This window comes from Anolis sagrei, chromosome 4 (assembly GCF_037176765.1).
Source record: "Anolis sagrei isolate rAnoSag1 chromosome 4, rAnoSag1.mat, whole genome shotgun sequence".
NCBI lineage: Eukaryota > Metazoa > Chordata > Lepidosauria > Squamata > Dactyloidae > Anolis > Anolis sagrei.
Window position 1 is genome coordinate 82,406,748 of NC_090024.1, and position 24,539 is coordinate 82,431,286.

Below are 24,539 nucleotides of genomic sequence, written 5' to 3' on the forward strand. Positions count from 1 at the left end.
ATTGACCTGGATTATATGACCATATAATTCAGTTCAAACTGCATTATAATGGCAGTGTAGATGAGGTCTCAGACTTTCTATACTTTGGCGCAGTCATAAATCAAAATGGAGATAGTAGTAAAAAATGGAAGACTGGAGAACATCTGCAAGTGTGTGTGTGTGTGTGTATGTGTATGTATGTGTGTGTGTGTGTATATATATATATATAGATAGATAGATAGATAGATAGATATAGATATAGATATATAATTGAATACCAAGGCCAGGTCCATCCATGCCATAGCATTTCTTATTTCTATGTACAGCTGAGAAAGCTCACAGTTGAGAAGTTAACTCATTTGGTTAAAAAATGCTGGTGGGAAGCACTATGGATATCAGGGGACCCTTCCACACAGCCCTTATATCCCAGAATATCAAAGCAGAAAATCTCACAATATCGGCTTTGAACTGGGTTAACTGAGTCCACACTGCCATATATTCCACTTCAAAGTGGATAATGTGAGATTTTATTCAGCTGTGTGGAAAAGGGCCATGAATTGCCAAAAAAGGCATAGTTTCTAGAGCAGTGGTCCTCCACCTGGGGTCCCCAGATGTTTTTGGCCTTCAACTCCCAGAAATCCCAGCTAGTTCACCAGCTGTTAGGATTTCTGGGAGTCGAAGGCCAAAAACATCTGGGGACCCCAGGTTGAGAACCACTGTTCTAGAACAAATCAAACATGACTTCTCTAGAAGTGAAAATGATCCAAGTGAAGCTGTCGTATTTTGGACATATTGTGATTCATTAGAAAAGATAGTAAACACCCCAGTTTGTAGGATGTCAGCAAGGCATTGTTGTGGGTCTTAGGCTGGATCTACACTGTCATATTATGCAGTTTCAGAATGTGGATAAACTACATAGCACTGATTATATGGCAGCGCAGACTCATATATTTCAGTAAAACACAGTTAAACTGCATTCTGAAACTGCATTATATGGCAGTGCAGATCCAGCCTTAGACATCTCTCTTTCTAAGGGATAAACCCCAGAGGTGTATGGCTAAAACACAAAACTTATGCACTCCTTGTATTCACACAAAGCAACTCTGCTTCCTTACTGATCGTATTTTAGATACCAGCCCAATTTACATAATGTTTATTTGTTCATTTACATTGCATAACATGGTCGAAGTAGCTTGGGTTTTTAAAAAATTAAGTTTGTCCTCAAAAGCGCAAAAAAGGGGCAAAAGAGGAAATCAAAATCTTGCCCTAGAGTCCATGCTATAAAGCACTGGTTCCCAACTTGTGGTTCGTGAATCACGAGTGGTCCATGAGAATGAAAATATGGTCCACGGCCTCACCACTACTGCACAGTTGCCTTGAAACCACACAGAAATGAGAGCGACTGGTCTCACAAAGCTTTCTTATAGTGCCGAGGCAACAGGGAAGTTGGGGAGAGGCTGACTACCCATGAAAGATTACTACTACCACATCAGCTCTACATTATTCAATATGGTTTTCTGTGGGTGAGCAGATGGCGACTACTGGATGGCATATGTTATGTATCAGAAACTAGAGCTGATGTGGCCTATCAAATGCCATCTTCTGAATCAGCACCCAAAATAACCAAACCAAATCTAAAGTTGACCAAAAACTGATTCGTAACCCTTTTGGAAATGATATTGGAGAGTGGTCCCTGGTCAAAGTGGTCCCTGGTCAAAAAAGGTTGGGAACCACTGCTATAAAGGCATGTTCCTATCTCCTTGGAGCTTGCTTTTTTATCAGCAATGTCAATTTCAGAAACTCACCTGGAATGAATTTGTGTCCTTTGAAAATATAGCCAGAATGGTATCAAACTTCACACATAGTGTCTTGCAAAAGTCAGACATTAAGAACCATTAAGAAAATGCCAGCCAGAACATTCATGGGAATTAGCAGGATATAGCTCCTATTTGTGGAACAGTATTTGAGAAGCTGGCATATCAAAATTTTACATAATATGGTTCTGAAACTTTCAGCCCAGAGGAAGGAAAGAGGAAGGGTGGGGGACCCTGGTTTCTACTATAATCCCATCTTCTCCTGCTGTGCTGTGATACTCAGAAACATGAAAAGAGAAAAATTCATTTCAGTATTTGTGTGGGTAGTTATTTTAGCAATATTTGTGGCATGCTGATTTGCTTGAACAGCCAGAGGATGGAGATAAATAGCTTCAGCAAAATATTAACCATTTCTATGCTAAGTTCATATCTTCCTCAGTCTTTTGGTTTCAAAGGAAAATTATGGAAATGCTTTTTTGGGGGTATAAACAAGTCTGAAGAGTTAATATTTTGAGCAGTTTTTAGGCTTTGCAAAATAGCAAAAGGCCTGTACAAAGATTATTGGCACCAATTCACAAGAGACCTCCTCTCTTTCTAGAGGGCTAAGTGATTCCCCCTCCCCATTTCTTATTTATTTATTTCGACATACCAGAGCACTCTCAGTCCCATTTGGGCCCTGAGCATTTGGGATTAACATGGATAAAAACAATTCCAAATTAACAAAAGCTAAAACATAGGACTTTATCACATTAGGCTGTTGTCCTAATGCAATCACACTAGTTTAATTATGGAAGTACAGGAGTCTTGCATCAATCTTTATCACAATCATCTCTGCATTAGTACTTACTGCTTTGGTGATCCATGGTGGCACATTTTTTTTCCTCACAGCACTGCCATAATTCTGCCTTCTGCCCACCTCATGCTCTACCCTGAGCATGTATGCTTTTCTCTGGCGAGAAAGGACTGTCATTGCTTTTTTGGTGGCAGTGGTAGGACTTGATGTGGCTCTCTGTGCTTCACTAAAGAAGGAATGAGAATCCTTTCTTGTGAAGAGAAGTCCCTTTAGCAGGGAAGAACTATATCCACTTCATTGGCAGGTGAGGGGAAGCTGGGTATGTCGTGCGCAAAGGAGCAATGGGAAGAAGGACTGTCATTGTTTTTGGGGATGGGGACTGACTCCTTCCCACTAAAGAAGCCAAAGGAGACCTTCCTCATAAGTACAACTCTCTCGCCATTAAGAAAGACTGTCATCACTCTTTGGGGGGGGGGGGGCACAGTGGCTGTATCCCTTTGCACTCTACCAAAGAAGAAATGGGAACTTTTCCTTGGAGAGAGGGCACTATAGTATTCTGAAATCATGCCCACTCCCATCACTTTACTGCCTGAGAAACGTAAATAAATAGAGTCTCACTTATCCAACATAAGTGGGCCGGCAGAATGTTGGATAAGCAAAAATGTTGGATAATAAGGAGGGATTAAGGAAAAGCCTATTAAATGTTAAATTATGTTATGATTTTACAAATTAAGCACAAAAACATCATGTTTTACAACAAATCGACAGAAAAAGCAGTTTAATACATGGTAACATTATTTAGTAATTACTGTATTTACAAATTTAGCACCAAAACATTGCAATGTATTGTGACGCCGTGAGTAGCACCACCAGGCGCGACGGCACATGTATTGAAACAGCTGTGGATCTGGGCGAGAGGCTGACTGCATTGGATAATACAGAACATTGGATGAGTGAAGGTTGGATAAGCGAGACTCTACTGTACACAGAAATCCATTGTTAAAAAGCAGTACAGTTGAGATGTATTTCCAGGTTTAACCTGTTAATTGAAAGGGGTGATTCAGGAAACAGTAGGATATGAAGCAGCTAGAGGACAGACACACAATAATGCAGAATAATGACCAAATATGCCATCATCCCATGATAATATCACTTTAGCAGCCTTGTATGATCAAGATCATAATTACTGCATATCTTATCGTCCATACTGTCCTCTTTTTGCATCAACATGTGATTCATGGCAATTATCTGGTGGGGTTTATTTATTTATTATGTATTTAAAGCATTTATATTCTGCCCTTCTCACTCCAAGGGGGACTTCGGGCGGAGCACAACATATATAGGGCAAACATTCAACGCCGGAACATAAAATAAACGATAAACACACACAAACACTAAAATCAATTAACTCTAAAATCAATTGTTTAAAAACCATCACAGACCAGGTTTAAGTACTCTGATCTTGGAAGCTAAACAATTTTGAAAATGTCCACAATTCTCTTGATGGGGCTTTGCAATGCCATCCAGGTGCTATGTTCAAAACTGGTCATTTCTGTATTTTAGCTGATTCAACAGGATTTTTTAAAAATCTGCTTTGGGGCACTGCTGCAAAAGTTGTTACTATCTTTAGCTATCAGTCATGATCACATCTCCCTGTTGGTTTAATGGAAGTGGAAATCTACCCTGCTGCTTTGGGCAATGTTTTGCATATACATTCTCAGTGTTACAGAGAGAAAAAATGCTCCCCTGATATGTTTGTTTTGCCCACAGGGGCTCTGACCTCTGTTGAAGCCTTTAGGCTTCATTGTTAACAGATGTACATGGATCCAGAAATTATGCAAAAAACAGAAACAGAAATACATATGAACAAGCCAAAGGACACTGAGTGACAGGGAAACAAAGCCTTCCAGACTGCCTGAGAGTTGGTGGCCTTTGAGACATCCAAATCAGTGCCATTGGTTCTACGAGATGCTCTCTCCCCATTAAGTAATCACCAAAGAAAGCAGATCAAAATTCAAAATCATCACAGATACATTCACACCTCTGTCAAGAGCCAAATTGGCACTGCGTGGACATATAATTAGCAGAACACTAAACAATTATGACAAATGCAGACAGTAAAGCTTAACTGTACTATCCCTTCAGGCAAGTGATGGCAGCTGGAATATCAGGTGGGTTTTTATTTTGCTTTTTGCCATGCTTGTTTCCATTTCTGACAATATTTTAACATGGATTTTGAAATACTGCACACATGCATAACAGTATACGTCAGCTGTGCTGTTGCACGCTGGGCCTGAAATAATGTCTGTTTACAGGACATGCTCTCTGTATGCCCAATGGGACGCCGGGGTGCCTCAGCTGAAGGGCCCTTTAGATTTCCCAACACAAAGTTCTATTGAGGCTCAAGATAAGTTCAACAAAGTTCTTTATTTGGGCTTAAATCTTCAAACAAATGAATCAAACGCTTTATAACCTTGGAAAACTGGTAGCTTCCTCAATCTGCTAATCAAGGGGCAGGCAACTGGTGGTAAACTGTTCCTTTCTTTCTTTGGGAAATCTTCTGACCCTTCCCTGAGCAATCTTTCTTTACCTTGCTGGCGTAAGGCCCCTACTCCTGGCTCCAAGCTGCTTTATGGATAGCTCGAGTGGTCCCTTACTAGGCAAGGTTCCTATAGAGCTAACAAGCTGAAAGATGTCCTTTAGTTTCTCCACGAAGGCTGTAGGAACTATTTCTTTACTCCTCAGCAGAGTTGTGGATCTATTTCTTTATTTCCCCTCCCCCTCCCCCTCCCCCTCCGAGCTGTGAGAAGTGAAGCTTTTTTGCAGGTGGGAGAATCCCACACGTCCTGCTTTTAGGCTTCAAACAGTGAGACTGAACAGAGTCCTCCCTTCCCTCCAAAACCCTGAGAAAAGGGGTGGGTCTAAAGATTCGAATGATGATTGCCAAGTTGTTGGCCCTATGATTGCAACCTGAGGGAAGCTACCTTATTGCAAAATGCATGGCTTAAATAGATTCATGGAAACTAGCAGTGCAAGAAAAAGAGGTTAAAATCACCTGGCACTACCGTGCCAGCACATCAACCTATATTGATACTATAGGTTGAGTAGCTTTTATCAAAATGCTTGGGACCAGAAGTGTTCTAGCTTCTAGATTATTTCATCTTTGGAATATTGTATTTGCATATTCATAATAATAATAATATGCCTTGGAGGTGAAGGTCCAAATTTGAATGCAGCATTCATGTATGCTTCATAGTTACCTTATACAAATAGGCTGAAGATAATTTTATATATTTTTAAAAAATATGTGCATGAAACAAAGTTTTTGTAAATTAAAGTGTCACTATCTTACCCAACCATGTGAACAATTTCAGATTGTGGAGTATTTTGGATTTGAGAACAAGATAATGGATGCTCAACTTTACCATCCTCAGTAAGAAAGTGCAATCAAATGTCCACTTACAATGAAAAGCCCCCCCCCCCCCCGGGTATTTACTCTCTTTATTTCATTATCCATATACTGTACATTGAAAGCTAGACTCCAAAAGATATTTTGCTTGTGTGGCTTCCATGAAGATGAGTTCTCTATATTCTCTCCATGGCTGATGGTTCCAGGGGACCTTTGGACAATTCCTATCATTTCCGACCACCAACCATGCTGGCTGAGGATATTGGAGAGTCCAACAATATCTGAAGGACCATAGGTCCCTGCTTTGTTCAAATCTGTTGCATTTGTAATACTACTGGGATATAGTCTCATTACCTCCCTATAGGAGTGGACATTCCCAAGTCCTCCTTGCACAAAAGTATAAACATTAGCAATATATAAGATGCAATTGAACACATCACAACTTTGTAATCTTTTCTTTTACAGATGCACTTTCTGACAATGTGTGGAGGTCTATACGGAAATCTGTACTGCTCTAGGTAAAAAAGAATATATAAAAAGCATTCACCAAGAAATGAAGTATTTCTCCAGTTAGAGAGAGGCAAAAATAGGCAGTGCCCTCGTGTAATTTTGGTGGCACAGAGAGACAGAAGAGCTACAACCTTGATACTCTAGCTTCCCAAGCTGTAGTTTTCCCCTGAAATGAACCAATGTCACAGAATGGCTAATGAGGCAGACTGTCAGCTGCATCGTAGGTGGTGACAAGCAAATACATTCACAAATTCACAACTCACTAATAATACAAAATCTTTGTTTGTAATGAAGTTCAATTCAACATGGAAAGGCAGAATATTCTCTCGTTGACATGCTTTTTTTTCTTTCGGCATCCATTTACTTTACTGTAGTCATTTTCCATATCATTGGCAGCTATAGCAACGGAAGGCTCTCTCTCTCTCTCTCGCTCTCTCTCTCTCTGACTCTAGCTTTCTCTTTCTCTAGCTTTCTCTTTCTCTCTCTCTTTCAGCAGGCAAGGAGGTCACACAAAAGGCTTCTCGGGAGGCATATGGAACAGCCCTGCATCAACAGTATTCCCATTAGTTTTGTTCTGATCTATCCAAATATAGGACTCCTGTGTGGAGTATTAAAATTTTAATTATTAATTATTAATAGTTTTAATTATTGAATCCCATTTTAATTGCGCATTGTCTAATTGTGTGTTTTAGTTATGTTTGTTTAACAGTTAAAGTGGAATCATAGCTGGTGAAATGATGTTGTATCCTGCCTTGATGTTTTATCCCACCTCAAGCTGGAGAGATGGGTAATACATTTATTATTGGGTTGTTGTAGGTTTTTCGGGCTGCATGGCCATGTTCTAGAAGCATTCTCTCCTGACCTTTTGCCTGCATCTATGGCAGCCATCCTCAGAGGTTGTGAGGTCTCTTGGAAACTAGGAAAACGTTGTTAATATATCTGTGGAATGTCCAGGGTGGGAGAAAGAGTTCTTGTCTGTTGGAGTTAGGTGTGAATGTTTCAATTGGCCACCTTGATTAGCATTTGGTGGCCTGGCAGTTTTAGGTGTGGCTTGTTAGTGCCTGGGGAAATCTTTTGTTGAGAGGTGATTAGCTGTCCCTGATTGTTTCCTCTCTGGAGTTTCCCTGTGTTTGAGTATTGTGTAATTGTTATAATTTTAGAGTTTTTTAATACTGGTAGCCAGATTTTGTTTATTTTCATGGTTTCCACTCTGGAATCCTATGGTTTGCACTTTAGAGAGGGGCATTCAGAATTCTCAGCCAGAGAGCTTCTTTAGTGCTTCACAAAATGGTACCTCCTTTTTCTATTTCTCCATTGCCGTTTTTACAACAATAAAATGATTCCAGAAGGCCAATACCTTCTTAAAAATAAGAACAGTTCATTACAGATATTTAAATGTAGGATTACTTTCTGGTGCATCAAATAAATCAAAGCCAAGGAATCCAGGTGTGTATAGGGGAGTTAGTTGGGCAGCAGTTAATGGTAGGACTATGATTGATTTCACACATCAGGCTTAAATTGCTTTCAAGTTGCTGTTGATGTTAGCATTTTTGGCTAATGAGGAAGAGAAGGCAAGGCAGATGCGTTTGCAATGCAAAATAGCATTTTCATCAATATAGGCTTTACAGGTGTTTTTCTTCTTCATTTTTTTGCATTTCAATTCTCATTGAAAAGAACTTCTTTAACTGAAAACCCCTTCAATGGCATAAAGAAACGAGTTACAATGCATGGAGCAAATGTCCTGTGCTGTTATATGTTTAACAATTTTAAAAAATCTGGTCCACAGCCCCAAAGATAGTCCAGTAAGTTTCTATAAAGAAACAGTTGAGTCAAAATTCAGCTCAACGAATACAGGATGCAGCCATGTGCTTGTTCAAGCAAATATGACTCCTCTAGAGCAATGGTGGACATTTCTAAGCCCGGAGCAAAAGATGGATGATGCTTCTCTTCACACTATCTGGTGGCCTGTACAGTTTATGCCTCCAGTAAATCAGAATTAATGTTACGCCATTTCCATTATTTTTTGGTTGAGATTGTCTTTTCAGCAGATGGATGTGTTTGTTATGTTGATTTACCTACCTCTGGTATGTATGTTGTTTATTTGTTCAGTCACTTCCGACTCTTCGTGACCTCATGGACCAGCCCACGCCAGAGCTCCCTGTCGGCCATGGCCACCCCCAGCTCCTTCAAGGTCAAGCCACTCACTTCAAGGATAACATCCATCCATCTTGCCCTTGGTTGGCCCTTCTTTCTTTTTCCTTCCATTTTCCCCAGCATCATTGTCTTCTCTAAGCTTTCCTGTCTTCTCATGATGTGGCCAAAGTACTTCAGCTTTGCCTCTAATATCCTTCCCTTCAATTAGCACTCGGGCTTTATTTCCTGGACTACGGACTGGTTGGATCTTCTTGCGGTACAAGGCACTCTCAGAATTTTCCTCCAGCAACAAGTTCAAAAGCATCTATCTTCCTTCACTCAGCCTTCCCTAAGGTCCAGCTCTAACATCCATAGGTTACCACAGGGAATACCATTGCTTTGACTATGTGGATCTTCGTTGCCAGTTGCCATACTACCAAGAACATGCCACGATTTATTATGAGCCACACAGTCAAAGGCTTTAGAACAGCCAATAAAACATAAATAGATATTTTTCTGAAACTCTCTGCCTTTCTCCATTATCCAGCAGATATTGGCAATTTGGTCTGGTATGTATAGTGTGCCCTATTATAAACTGGTTTCAAACACTTCAAACCATGAAGTCCACCTGAACTTTTAGTGGCAAAAATAGATGGAGTACTTCTAAGTGACACACGTTCTTCCTTGGTGGAGTGCAGCTTGTTCCGGGGCAGGTTATTTACCACACTTGTGAACATCAGTTGCATGAATCTCAAAAGCTCCTGTCTTTTCAAGGTTTTTTTTTTTTTTACCTTATTGGCCCTCATCAAGCTCATTACACTGCCTTACCAACTTCATCTGCAACTAACAGTTGAGAGTCATCAGCATATTGATGGCACCCAATCTTTAAACTCTTAATGACCTCATTCAGTAGCTTCACATAGATATTGTACACCACGGAAGGTACGATGGAATCCTGGGGAAGTCCACAGTGTAATGGCTGAGCCGTAGTCCCAGAATGCAACTTTTTGGAGCCAGCTTTATAGATAGAAACAGTATTATTGTATCACAGTCCTTCTGACTTGCATATGATAGTACTGGTGATGTCTCTACTCTTCACTATTTTATCCAGATTGGTATTGCTCTCCTCCCAAGAAGTAAACGTCTTCTGATTTCCTGGCTGCAGTCTGCATCTGCAGTAATCTTCGTGCCTAGAAATACAAAGTCTGTCACTGCCTCCAAGTTTTCTCCCTCTATTTGCCAGTTAGCAATCAGTCTTGTTGCCATTATCTTGGTTCTTTTAATGTTTAACTGCAACCCAGCTTTTACACTTTCTTCTTTCACCTTGGTTAGAAGGCTTCTCAGCTCCTTTTCGCTTTCGGCCATCAAAGTGGTATCATCCACATATCTAAGGTTGTTAATGTTTCTTCCAGCAATTTTAACTCCAGCCTTGGATTCCTCAAGCCCCACACATTGCATGATGTGTTCTGCATACAAGTTGAATAGGTTGGGTGAGAGTATACAACCCTGCCTTTCCCAATCTTGAACCAATCTGTTGTTCCATGGTCAGTTCTTACTGTTGCTATTTGGCCATTATACGGATTCCTCAGGAGACAGACAAGTTGATTTGGGATCCCCATACTACCAAGAACATGCCACGATTTATTATGAGCCACACAGTCAAAGGCTTTAGAACAGCCAATAAAACATAAATAGATATTTTTCTGAAACTTGATAGATATTTTTCTGAAATATGATAGTACTGGTCCCCCTCGATGGACTGTCACCTTGTCGTGGTGAGGGGGCTTGCGTGTTCCGATGAACCTGTGGGCACAACAACTGGAGTCGTGCACTCCCAGGAGTGGCCGCGGGGGAGGTCCCAGACCAAGCACAGTCCGAAGACCCAAAGACCTCAACGGCGGAGCAGGCGGAGGATAACATGGCACATGTTACAACGGCTGCGAAGGCGGAAGAAGGCTGCAACAGACTGAGAAGCCATGGTCATTGTGTTAAACTACATCACCAGTGGAACCTCATCTGTGAAGACTGTGTGTTGTTCAGTTGTGCACTGACCTCCACACATTAAAAAAACCCACGCACAGACGTCTTCCAAAGAAAATAAAAACCAAGCAACCAAAGTCCCATGGCGATCAGCGAGTGGCGACGGGGGCAGGACTGTGAAATCTGGAAGCCCCTAGTCACAGACTGGCACATGGGCGGTGGGTACGGACTCAGTCGTTCTACCTCAAGGTCCGAGGCAGTTGAGTAGTTCGGCAGCTGTATCCGCGACTGAGCAGCCCTATTGAGGACCCACTCTGCTCACCCCACACGGGGAGGGGGCTAGAAAAGGTGCCCTAAACATAGTCTGCCTCACTTATCCCTGACTGGACTGCCGCGTCCAGTGGGGTCACCATCCTGCGGCCAAAAAAGAAAAATGAACTTCGGTACGTGGAACGTACGGACTCTGATGGACAACAGTGACAGTGAACGCCCCGAACGCAGAACTGCCATCATCGCAAGGGAGCTGGGACGCTTCAACATCGACATAGCAGCCCTTCAGGAGACCCGGAGAGCAGGAGAGGGACAGCTGAAGGAAGAAAAAGGAGGCTACACCTTCTTCTGGAAGGGACTGCCCGAAAAAGACCAAAGAATGCACGGAGTTGGCTTTGCCATCAGGAATGATCTGGTGAAACATCTGTCCGAAGCACCCACTGGCATCAACGAACGACTCTCAACCCTCCGAATTGATCTTGCCAAAAACCAACGGGCAACCATCATAAGTGCCTATGCACCAACACTAGACGCTGATGAAGACATCAAGGAGAAATTCTACTGTCAGCTGGACACCGTCCTATCGGGGATACCTAAGGAGGACAAAATCATCCTCCTGGGGGACTTCAATGCAAGAGTCGGGCGAGACTTCGACCTGTGGCCAGGCACCATAGGAAAAGACGGGGTTGGAAACAGCAACTCGAATGGCATCCTGCTTCTCACCAAATGTGCGGAGCACAACCTTGTCATCACCAACACGCTCTTCCGCCAGAAAAACAAGTTCAAGACATCATGGAAGCACCCACGGTCAAAGCATTGGCACCTCTTAGACTATGTAATCACACGTGCCAGAGACCGCCGTGACGTACTCCTCACAAGAGCCATGACAGGTGCTGACGACTGCTGGACCGACCACAGGCTAATCCGATCCACGATGGCTATCAAGATTGCTCCCAAGCGCAGACTCCAAGGAAGAAAGACAAGGCGCAAAATGAACACCCAAGCCCTTCAAGAGCCCTCCAGGCGAGCCCATCTCCAAACAGCACTCAAGGACCATCTACCCACAGTACACCCCGAAAATGTTGAGGAACACTGGAACAAACTGAAGACCTCCATCATCCAAGCCTGCGAAGAATCTATTGGATACCAAGCCAAGAAACATCAAGACTGGTTTGACGAAAATGACATCGAGATCCAACAGCTAATCGACAAGAAAAGGAAAGCCTTCCAAACATGGCAGAGAGACATCAACTGTGCTGCTAAGAAAAAGATCTACGCCAGTGCAAAAGCTGAGGTCCAAAGAAGGACAAGAGAACTCAAGAACATCTGGTGGACAAAGAAGGCTGAAGAAATCCAACACCTGGCAGATACCCATAATGCTCAAGGATTTTTCAAAGCCACAAAGGTCATCTATGGGCCAAGAAACCATGGCATACAGCCTCTACGCTCATCAGACGGAACCAAACTCCTGAAGGACCAAAAGTCAATTGCACTACGTTGGAAAGAACACTACCAAAGCCTCCTAAACCGCAGCTCCAGTGTGGCCGAAGAGGTCCTCTCACAAATCCCGCAACAACAAACCAGGGATGAGCTTGCAGCACTGCCTAGTTTGGAAGAAGTCAGCAATGCCATCAGCCAACAAAAGAACAACAAAGCCAGCGGACCGGATGGGATCCCTGCTGAAATCTTTAAAGAGGGAGGACCTGCGCTGACACACCAACTCCACCAGCTCATAGAAAAAGTGTGGGTGACCGAGAAAATCCCAGCAGACTTCAAGGATGCCACCATCATCACCCTCTTCAAAAAAGGGGAAAGAACAGACTGCGGAAACTATCGAGGTATCTCCCTTCTAACCTCCGCTGGGAAAATCCTCGCAAGAATCCTTGCAAACCGCCTTCTGCCCCTCTCAGAAGACACCCTCCCAGAATCCCAGAACGGCTTCCGCCCCTCCAGAGGAACTGTGGACATGATCTTCACTGCACGACAACTCCAAGAAAAATGCAGGGAACAAAACCAACCTCTGTACATGGCATTCATCGACCTTGCAAAGGCATTCGACACAGTGAATCGCAGCGCTCTCTGGACCATCCTCCAAAAAATCGGGTGCCCAAGCAAATTTGTGAACATCCTGCGGCTCCTCCACGATGACATGATGGCAACAGTCTTGGATAGCAATGGCTCCCAAAGTGACCCATTTAAGGTGGAATCGGGTGTCAAACAGGGATGTGTTATTGCCCCAACTTTATTCTCCATCTTCATCGCCATGATACTACACCTTGTTGATGGGAAGCTTCCCACCGGAGTGGAAATCATCTATCGGACAGACGGCAAGCTATTTAACCTCAGCAGACTGAAAGCCAAAACCAAGGTCACAACAACATCTGTTATAGAACTCCAGTATGCTGATGACAATGTCGTCTGTGCGCATACAGAAGAAGATCTACAAGCCACTCTCAACACCTTTGCAGAAGCATACACAAAGCTTGGCCTGTCACTGAACATCGAGAAAACCAAAGTGCTGTTCCAGCAGTCACCAGCCGCCCCCTCTCCAATGCCAGAGATACAGCTTAATGGCGTAACATTAGAAAATGTCGACCATTTCCGCTACCTTGGCAGCCACCTCTCCACCAAAGTCAACATCGACGCCGAAATACAACACCGCCTGAGCTCTGCCAGTGCAGCATTTTCCAGAATGAAGCAGAGAGTGTTTGAGGACCGGGACATCCGCAGGGAGACCAAGGTGCTTGTCTATAAAGCTATTGTCCTCCCAACCCTGCTATATGCCTGTGAGACGTGGACTGTCTACAGACGTCACATGCAACTCCTGGAACGATTCCATCAGCGCTGCCTCCGGAAAATCCTGCAAATCTCCTGGGAAGACAAGCGGACAAACGTCAGCGTGCTGGAGGAAGCAAAGACCACCAGCATTGAAGCAATGGTCCTCCAACATCAACTCCGCTGGACAGGCCACGTTGTCCGGATGCCTGACCACCGTCTCCCAAAGCAGTTGCTCTACTCCGAACTCAAGAACGGAAAACGGAATGTTGGTGGACAGGAAAAGAGATTTAAAGATGGGCTCAAAGCCAACCTTAAAAACTCTGGCATAGACACTGAGAACTGGGAGGCCCTGGCCCTTGAGCGCTCCAGCTGGAGGTCAGCTGTGACCAGCAGTGCTGCAGAATTCGAGGAGGCACGAGTGGAGGGTGAAAGAGAGAAACGTGCCAGGAGGAAGGCGCGTCAAGCCAACCCCGACCGGGACCGCCTTCCACCTGGAAACCAATGCCCTCACTGCGGAAGAAGATGCAGAGCAAGAATAGGGCTCCACAGCCACATGCGGACCCACAAGGAAACCCATGATGGAAGACCATCTTACTCGTCCAACGAGGGATCGCCTAAGTAAGTAAGTAAGATAGTACTGGTCCAGTAGAACACCAGACCAATAGCATCACAAGCTGCCAAGAGAGCAAAGAGAATCAGGAAGATAGAACTTGCAGGCATCTCCCCTAACACAGTATTTATTACCCCTGGATCCAATCAATAAACCCACAAAAACTAACCAAAGTGCTGTGTTTTAAAGAGAGGAATACTTTGGTGGAGCAGGGTTTTTACATTGATGTGAACCATTAAAAGGATGGATGTCTGGTCCATTGGCAAAACCCAGAAGAATAAAAAAAAGTGGGGAAATAGAAATTTAAGGTGTATTGCTTGTTCTAGTTTTTCCACTGGAAAACAAGCAAATTTGGGGGGGGGGGAATCACTGAATTTTACGAGTGTCATATATTATGGAACATATGGAACTGAACAGAGGGTGCTGTTTTGCAGAATGATGTGTACTATAATATTTTAAAAATAATACTGTTGCAATATTTCTAGAGACAGGATTCCAAAAATTATAGATTACTTTACAATTTGAGATTCAAATTTGCTAACATTAATTGGATGGGACACTGCCAATTAATACCAGTACTGTATCCTATGTTTCAGAGGAATGAACTGGCCTAATCACCTTTGAATATTCCTTGCCTAATAATATCCTATGAAATTATTGGCATTGTCATCAGTCAATGGATGACTTGAAGGCACATTTACACAATCTTGAGAAATGACTTGCCCAATTGTGAGTTGAATGTGTGTCAAATTAGATGACACACAGCCTAATTTAGAAGCAGTCCACTCGTAAGTAATGACAGACATTTGGTTGCTTTCTCCCTCAGATCTGCAGTGGTGGAGGTTCCTTCTTTGGAGGCTTTTAAACAGAGGCTGGATGGTTATCTGTTGGGGGTGCTTTGAATGTAATTTTCCTGCTTCTTGGCAGGGGGTTGGACTGGATGACCCATGAGGTCTCTTCCAAATTTATGATTCTACGATTCTATGATTTCTAGTGGAGAGTTGGGATGGATGCATCCTAGTAGGCCCTTAGCTCAGAAACCCATTTACGTTTCCATTGCATTACATATCTATAGACACTTCAGCCACTATAGTAGCCCCAGCCTATTATCCCCCCCCCCCGCCCCCCAAATTTGTGTATACTCAGGGACAGGCTGGAAAACTTCAAAGGAGCATCTTTTGTTGCACAGGATTGTGTGTATGCGCTCCTATTCTAGGATTATTGTAGAACATAAATGAATAAATACCAAATCAAATGCAATATCCCACCACACACAAATGTTTATAAATCCATTTTTAGACTAACAGCCTGAATCTGTACATTTTTGTTCCATAATATATGACACTCATAATGTTCATGATACCAGAGATGCCAGCAGATTAAAGAACTGACTTGGAAAGAAACGAAAGCAATCTCCCACCTTTCCCTTGAGCATTGGTTCACCAGATGGGAATAGCGTATCAGCGGAACCACTGAAAATCTGGCTTTACCTGCTGAAAATGCAAATAAGGGGTTCTTTTCCTCCCTGTTTTGAAATCCTGTTTGCTAAAATGAATTTTAGAGTACCTATAAATGCAGTACTTCTTTTCTACTTTGTATTGCTATCATTTAGAAAAAAACAATAATACATTTTGTCACCTTGCCATTACAATTCCCCTCTCCCACAAGCAACCTCATCATTGCTCGCGGGCATATGTTCACATTAGAAATAACCAGATGCTATGCTGTTCCAAAGCAGGTTGAAAAGCAACTTGGAAAGCCATTGAACAAATCTTTAATAAACTTGTTCTAAAAATAAATCTGAATTCATAATTCCAAATTACAGTTGGTTGGGTTCCCCACCCCCATTTGTGGCTTTTAATTTACTCATGCAACCTTAATCTGAGATAAATTATTGGAAATAGATGAGAGTAGAGCAGATGGTAGAGAAACTAACTGTCAGTTAACAACACAGGAATTGCCATTCTTTATCAAATAAAGCAGTCCATCTAATCTGCCTCGTGGCCAGCAGCAGATGCTTCAGAGGAAACTATAAGGCCCTCATGGCTGGGCAATGAGGGTAACCTTTTTGTTGTTGTTTATTCTTTCTGACTCTTCATGACCTCATGGACCAGCCCACGCCAGAGCTCCCTGTTGGCCGTGGCCACCCCCAGCTCCTTCAAGGTCCAGCCAATCACTTCAAGGATACCATCCATCCATCTTGCCCTTGGTCAGCCCCTCTTCCTTTTTCCTTCCATTTTCCCCAGCATCATTATTTTCTCCAAGCTTTCCTGTTTTCTCATTATGTGACCAAAGTACTTCATCTTTGTCTCTAATATCCTTCCCTCCAGGGAGCAGTCGGGCTTTATTTCCTGGAGTATGGACTGGTTTGATCTTCTTGCGGTCCAAGGCACTCTCGGAATTTTTCCCCAGCACCACAGTTCAAAAGCATCTATCTTTTGATGAATGCATCTGCACTATGGAATTATGGATGTTGCAATTTTCCAAGGGTTTTAGCCTTTTCTGCCAAAGAATGCTGGTGCCTCATTAAACTGTGCCATGGAAGTTAAAGTAGTGTCAAACTGCATTAATTCTATACTGCATCTGCCTTTCATAAGTAGATGAAAATGTTCCTCTGTTATCAGGCATTTATGGAGTGATGAGCAACAGGATGATTTGGATTTTGGGGTGAATTTTAATATTTTAATGCTTAATGATTTTGTCACATAAATGAATTGTTATTTAAAGCAATATTTATTGTTTAATATAATCATATTATTTTAATTTGTCTTGTTTTATATTTATTGTTAGCCACCTTGAGTTTCTGTATGGGGAGGAAGGTGGGATAAATATAAAGTGAATAACACAAATAAACATTTTGCTGCAAGCAATGCTGTCATTGCTCCTGTAAATGGGACAACTCCACTAAACCCCCCCCAAAAGGAGCTGGAAAACAAAAGAGTTTTGACCCCCCTCCCCCCAGCTCCGCAGAAGGCACATGTAACTACCCAGCCTTGCTGTATTGGCATAACCTCTCTATAGTATCATTACCATTAAACTGGCTTCATTACATATATAAAGACAACCCAATCAGACACTAGATTTTTGGATCTCAGGAACTCTTAGTGGGGCTGCAGTAGCATAGTGGGTTAAACCACTATCTGCAGAAAATCTGCTGACCAGAGGGTCAGCAGTTCAAAGCCATGAGTTGGGGTGAGCTCCTGCCTGCCAGTCCTAGCTTCTGCCTACCTAGTAGTTTGCAAGCATGTAATGCGTGTAGATCAATAGGTACTGCCTTGGCGGAGAGGTAAAAGGGTGCATCAAGCAGACATGGAGACACGATTGGAGAAGTCTATGGTCAATAGGCTCATCAATATGGAAAAATGAAACAAGAGCATCTCCCCATGGCTGGAGCTAAGCATTGCCTCCAGACGCCGGAGATGGAAAGGGGAAGACCTTTACCTCTCTGTGTGTATAGTCTGTTGTTGTTCATCGTGTAAAAGGGAATTGAACATTTGCCTTATATATGTAAAGTTGCAGTCCCACCAGGGAGATAAAGTGAAATATAAATAAAGTGTATTGTATTATTATTATTAGTCCCTACTCTGGTGACAAGACACAGAAACATCTCCAAAACTCCTGGATGTATGAAAGACCATTTACTACCTCAATTTCCTCTCTCTCCTCCACTCTTTCTCTTCTTCAATAACATTTGATTTGTGTGATTATCTTTCCCCTGATGTTTGCTGTATGAGGCAGTTTGTATAATTCTTGGAAATGTAGTAATTAGGCTAATCAACACCAAGAAAATGGGAGGAAAAGGGCCTTTTTGTTTTCAGATCATGAGGCACAATAACTGTTGTAGTCTACAAAGTATTTTTGAATAATAGGGATTTTGGGCTTTAAAAAGTTTACTATTCTTCCACTATCCAAGGGGCTCTACACACCTAATACCAGCAAACCTGAAGGAGACGGTGATGCTTTAAAAAAATCTATTTCTCACAATATTAGAATGCAGGATCCTGCAGTGAAATTGAATGGTAGAATATGTCTAAGAAAGTAGTTCTTCACATAGTTATCAAGTCTGTGTCTATTTTACATTGCTGCTATTAGATACAGCATTGCTTCCAACTTGGAAGATGTTAAAGAGGATGAGAAAATTAATGGAGAAAAAGGCATTGCTACAGTCTACATTCAGGATCAGAGGCAGAATTCCCATGGATGCCAGTTACTGGGTGCCATAATATTTATAGCCTGGTTATGAACTTCTCGTAGGCATTTAGTTGGCGTAGTAGGAAGAGAACACTAGATTACAAAAAAATCTTTCATCTATCTAGTATGTCTCGTGTGTGTTTTGATGTTGGCTATGTTGTAAGTTGCTTTAAATTCAGTCGATAAATTCTTAATGTACCGAGTAATTTTGGAAAATACAGTAGGTTAGGTCACTCAGTGAGCTTCATAGCAAAACAAGGCCTGGAATTGAAGAGTCCTGGTCCAAGTCCAGCACTCTCTGGCCACAACTCAACAACAAATTTATTATGTTTTATCTTGAAATCAATGAAATAAGTGTGCTCAGCATTTTGGCGGCTTGTGGTTGCAATTTAAGAGACCATAGTGCTCAGAGGCGGCACTGAGCATAGCTCTTGGGTGGCTTGAAAGAGGAATCCATTTATTACCTCCAATAAAAGGTCTTATTCAAAGATTGCATAGCATAAACCCCAAAGTTGGACAGTACAGGCATACAGGATTTTGTTTTTATAGATATTATTGTTTCTTTTATATTATATTTTTTAATGTTGAATTGTTTTTATAATTGTTTTTAACTGTACTCTGATATTTGTTATGGCATCGAATCACTGCCAACTGTGAACTGCCTTGAATCCCCTCTGGCTGAGAAAGGCGGTATACAAATGCAGCAAATAAATAAATAAATACATGCTTGATATATTTATTTATTATTATTTATTTACGACATTTATATGCCGCCCTTCTCACCTCGAAGGGGACTCAGAGCGGCTTAAAAGGAATATGTAAATACAATATATTATATTATTACCATACCACAATATTAGTATTATATATTACTACTAGCTTGGGGACCCGGCGCTGCCAGGGTTATTAGAGAAAGTGGGTAATGGTGGTTCTCTATGCCAAGTTTGGTCTTTATTGGTCATTGGATGATGGTTGCATTGTTTTCAGGAAGTGAGTGAAGGTACTTGAAGTGCCATCATCCATGGTCCACCCTTCTCCAAACAGCAGCAGGATATAGAGTGGGTCATGGGGGCTCTGTGTGCCACGTTTGGTCTTTATCAGCCATTGGATGAGGGTGGTAGTGGTTTCAGTAAGTGAGTGAAAGTAATGCAAGTCCCATCATCCAAAGTCCATCCTCCTTCAAACTGCACCAAGATGTAGAGTGGGTCATGGGGGCTCTGTGTGCTAAGTTTGGTCTTGATCAGTCATTGGATTAGGGTCACAGCGGTTTCAGTAAGTGAGTAAACATACTGCAAATCCCATAATCCATGGTCAACCCTCCTCCAAAACTGCAGCAGGATGTAGAGTGGGTCATGGGGGCTCTGTGTGCCAAGTTTGGTCTAGATTGGTCATTAATGAGGGTTGCAACAATCTTGGGAAGGGAGTGGAGGTACTTGAAGTCCCATCATCCATGGTCTGTCCTCCTAGAAAGTGCACCAGGATGTAGGGTGGGTCATGGAGACTCTGTGTGCCAAGTTTGGTCTTGATCAGTGATTGGCGAGGGTCTCAGTGGTCCCAGGAAGTGAGTGCAGTGACTGCAAGTCCCATCATGCATTGACAAATTATTCCAAACCGCATCAGGATGTAGAATGGGTCATGCAGGCTCTCTGTGTAAATTGTGGTCCTGATCCATCATTGTTGGCAGCTGTAATGGTCGTAGGAAGGGAGTGCAGGTATTGCAAGCCCCATCGTCCATGGTGCATCCTCCTCCAAACTGCACCAGGATGTAGAGTGCATCATGGAGACTCAGTGTGCCAAGTTTGGTTTTTATCGCTAATTGGATGAGGGTTGCAGTGGTCTCAAGAATTGAGCAAATGTACTGCAAGTCCCATAATCCATGGTCCATCCCCAGCCAAACCACACAAGGACGTAAAGTGGGTCATGAGAGGTCTATGTGCCAAGTTTGGTCCTGATCAGTCATTGGATGAGGTTAACAGCGGTCTCAGAATGTGAGTGATGGTACTGCAAGTCCCATCATCCATGGTTCATCCTCCTCCAAACTGCAGTAGGATGTCGAGTGGGTTTTGTGTGCTCTGTTTGCAAAGTGTGGTCTGTATTGGTAATTTTCTGACAGAGCCCCTGGCCTTTCCTTTCCTCTCTTTGTCATCTCGGAATCTTGGAATTGAGGCTGGCCAATCAGAGACCATATGCAAATTTCCTTCTGTCATGTCCCTGTTTCTGTCATGAACCCTTTTCTCCACCAGGGGCTCCTGTTGAAGCAGACCAATCAGGGATCATATGCAAATAGCACCACAGCAGCAGCCAGTCAGAATCTTGGAACTTTCAGGCTGGCCAATCAGAAAGCCGGCACATACACCGCCACACATCCGCCGCATACAAGTTTTGACTTTTATTATATACTAGCTTGGGGACCCGGCGCTGCCCGGGTTATTAGAGAAAGTGGATAATGGCAGTTCTGTATGCCAAGTTTGGTCTTGATCAGTCATTGGCGAGGGTCTCAGTGGTCTCAGGAAGTGAGTGAAGTGACTGCAAGTCCCATCATCCATTTTCAAATTCTTCCAAACCGCACCAGGATGTAGAGTGGGTCATGCTGGGTCTCTGTGTAAATTGTGGTCCTGATCCATCACCGTTGGCAGTTGTAATGGTCTTAGGAAGGGAGTGCAGGTATTGCAAGTCCCATCGTCCATGGTGCATCCTCCTTCAAACTGCACCTGGATGTAGAGTGCGTCATGGAGACTCAGTGTGCCAAGTTTGGTATTTATTGGTAATTGGATGAGGGTTGCAGTGGTCTGAAGAACTGAGCAATGGTACTGCAAGTCCCATAATCCACGGTCTATCCCCGGCCAAACCACACCATGACATAAAGTGGGTCATGAGAGGTATATGTGCGAAGTTTGGTCCTGATCAGTCATTGGATAAGGTTAACAGCGGTCTCAGAATGTGAGTGATGGTACTGCAAGTCCCATCATCCATGGTTCATACTCCTCCAAACTGCAGTAGGATGTAGAGTGAGTGATGGGGGCTCTGTGTGCCTATTTCGGTCTGTATTGGGAGTGTTCTGACCCAGCCCCCGGCCTTTCCTTTCCTCTCTTTCTCATCTCGGAATGTTGGATTTGAGGTTGGCCAATCAGAGACCATATGCAAATTTCCTTCTCATGACTCCGTTTCTGTCATGAACTCTTTTCTCCACCAGGGGCTCCTCTTGAAGCTGGCCAATCAGTGACCATATGCAAATAGCACGGCTGCCCAGCCAATCGGAATCTTTGAACTTTCAGGCTGGCCAATCAGAGACCACAGTGGCAGCCAATCAGAAAGCGAGCACATACACCGCCACACTTTTGCCCTCCGCATACAAGTTTTGACTTTTATTATATACTAGCTTGGGGACCCGGCGTTGCCCGGGTTATTAGAGAAAGTGGGTAATGGCGGTTCTGTATGCCAGGTTTTGTCTTTATTGGTCTTTGGATAACAGCTGCATTATTTTCAGGAAGTGAGTGAAGGTACTTGAAGTCCCATCATCCATGGGCCATCCTCCTACAAACAGCAGCAGGATATAGAGTGGGTCATGGGGGCTCTGTGTGCCAAGTTTGGTCTTTATCAGTCATTAGATGAGGGTGGCAGTGGTGTCAGTAAGTGAGTGAAGGTATTGCAAGTCCCATCATCCAAAGTCCATCCCCTTTCAAATTGCAGCAGGATGTAGAGTGGATCATGGGGGCTCTGTGTGCCAAGTGTGGTCTTGATTGGTCATTAGAAGAGGGTTGCAGCAATCTTTGGAAGGGAGTGGAGGTACTTGAAGTCCCATCATCCATGGTCTGTCCTCCTCCAAACTGCACCAGGATGTAGAGTGGGTCATTAGAGATCCATGTGGCAAGTTTAGTCTTGATTAGTCATTGGCGAGGGTCTCAGTGGTCTCAGGAAGTGAGAAAAGGTACTGCAAGTCCCATCATCCATGTTCAAAGTTTTCCAAATAACACCAGGACGTAAAGTGGGTCATGAGAGGTCTATGTGCCAAGTTTGGTGTTGATCCGTCATTGGATGAGGTTTGCAGAGGTCTCAGAATGTGAGTGAAGGTACTGGAAGTTCCATCATCCGTGGTCCACCCTTCTCCAAAACTGCAGCAGGATGTAGAGTGGGTCATGGGGGCTCTGTGTGCCAACTTTGGTCTTGATTGGTCATTAGATGAGTTTTGCAGCAGTCTTGGGTAGTGTAGGTACTTGAAGTCCCATCATCCATGGTCTGTCGTCCTCCAAACTGCTCCAGGATGTAGAGTGGGTAATTGAAGCTCCATGTGCCAAGTTTAGTCTTGATGAGTCATTGGCGTGGGTCTCAGTGGTCTCAGGAAGTGAGTGAAGTGACTGCAAGTCCCATCATCCATTGTCAAATTCTTCCGAACCACACCAGGATGTAGAGTGAGTTATGCGGACTCTCTGTGTAAATTGTGGTCCTGATCCATCATTGTTGGCAGTTATAATGGTCTTAGGAAGGGAGTGCAGGTATTGCAAGTCCCATCGTCCATGGTGCATCCTCCTTCAAACTGCACCTGGATGTAGAGTGCGTCATGGAGACTCAGTGTGCCAAGTTTGGTATTTTTTGGTAATTGGATGAGGGTTGCAGTGGTCTGAAGAATGAGCAATGGTACTGCAAGTCCCATAATCCACGGTCCATCCCCAGCCAAACCACACCAGGACATAAAGTGGGTCATGAGAGGTCTCTGTGTGAAGTTTGGTCCTGATCAGTCATTGGATAAGGTTAACAGCGGTCTCAGAATGTGAGTGGTGGTACTGCAAGTCCCATCATCCATGGTTCATAGTCCTCCAAACTGCAGTAGGATGTAGAGTGGGTGATGGGGGCTCTGTGTGCCTATTTCGGTCTGTATGGGTAGTGTTGTGACCCAGCCCCCGGCCTTTCCTTTCCTCTCTTTCTCATCTCGGAATGTTGGATTTGAGGCTGGCCAATCAGAGACCATATGCAAATTTCCTTCTGTCATGCCCCGTTTCTGCCATGAACCCTCTTCTCCACCAGGGGCTCCTATTGAAGCTGCCCAATCAGAGACCATATGCAAATAGCACCACAGCGGCAGCCATTCAGAACGCTGCCACATACCCCTTCCGCCCTCCACACTTCCTCTGTCCTTCCCATACAAACACTCTTCTTTATTATATATACAGATATAGATATAGATATAGATATAGATATTGTACTATACCATCATACTGTAATAATATTAGTAATATTACATGTAATATAAAATATCTAATTATAATGAATATAATTATAATCGTATTATTATTACTGTTGTATTACATTATAATATTATCAAGATTATATGTATTTATATGATATGATATGATATGATATGATATGATATTATAATGTTGTCACCAAAGAGAACTTTTCCCCCCTTGTAACTCAAGAAGAATTTAGACAAGCAGGTCTGGTGGACAAAGGAATCAACTTTATTTATACCCTCACAACCAGATTTTGAAGAGAATGAGAACCCTTAGTCACAGGCTTGTATACTCTAATATTGTTTTTCAAGGTTGCTAAAACACTACTACAAAGTTCATGTGCTTGGAAAATGCAATGAAATTAATGAACGGGATAGATCTTTTGATTTCCAGTTGGTCTTCCTGTATAGCTTACAGTAAGGTAAACAACTTTCCCCAGTCTCTAGGTGTCTGAGGGAACAAAACGTACCTTTGCAGTGGAGGACGACTAAGGTAATTCACAAGCATTTTCTTGTGCTAACCCATATGAAGCCTTGCTTGTTTCAGTTTTACTACATCTAAACTGTGATGAGTCCAAAGGACAAAAGTGTCATTCTGGGCCGCACTCATATGAAGGATTTGGTTCCCCTACCTTTGGGCTACTACTGCTTCCATACTATATTAGCAAAATAACTAAATAAAAATATCAGTATTAATCAGCTTCACACCTAGCCCAACGTACAAAAGCTCTTTGTCTCACCCTGGTCATTCCACAGATATATAAACCCCTTTTTTCCCAGTTCCAGCAGACCTCACCTCTGAGGATGCTTGCCATAGATGCAGGCGAAACGTCAGGAGAAATGGC